We start from the raw sequence: 645 nt of genomic DNA, 5'->3' as shown, positions 1-645 counted from the left end.
TCAAGACGAAGTCCAAAAGACGACCAACGACCAATTAGCTGCTTTGGTCGCGACACTCACAACTCCTGATGGCCAAACGAGCCGTCCCCAGCAGATACGCCGTCGCCTCTTTAACACCAAACCAACGACGACCGGAGGCGACCACGTCTCAGACGACTCGGAGCCTAATGAAACCCTTCTCGCTGACACCCCCCCAGTAGGCTCCGATCTCGCAACCATACGCGAGATCGCCGAGCTCAAACTCAGCTTCCAACAAATGAGCGAGAAGATCCATCAGGTAACCAGCGCGGCCCCGCAAATCGAGAGCGTACTCGCCGCAACATCACACACCCCTTTTACTAGCGTTCTGACTAGTGTGCAACCCGGAAAGATAGAGAAGCTGCGCCTGCCCGAGTACAAACCCGGCGGAGACCCGGTGGAACACATGACAGCTTTCAACATCGCGATGGCACGGGCTCGACTCCCCGACGAAGAAAGGGACGCAGGCTACTGCCAACTGTTCGTCAAAACTCTCAACGAGCAAGCCCTAACCTGGTTTTCTCAGCTAGAAGAAAACTCCATCGGAAGCTTCCGCGACTTGTCAGCAGCTTTTCTCAAGACTTACATTATGTTCACCAAGCGCAGCGCTACCGCCTCTAGCTTTTG

This window comes from Brassica oleracea, chromosome C4 (genome assembly GCF_000695525.1).
Source record: "Brassica oleracea var. oleracea cultivar TO1000 chromosome C4, BOL, whole genome shotgun sequence".
NCBI classification, from domain to species: domain Eukaryota; kingdom Viridiplantae; phylum Streptophyta; class Magnoliopsida; order Brassicales; family Brassicaceae; genus Brassica; species Brassica oleracea.
The sequence above is the reverse complement of the archived record's forward strand: the minus strand, read 5'-3'. Positions refer to the sequence as shown.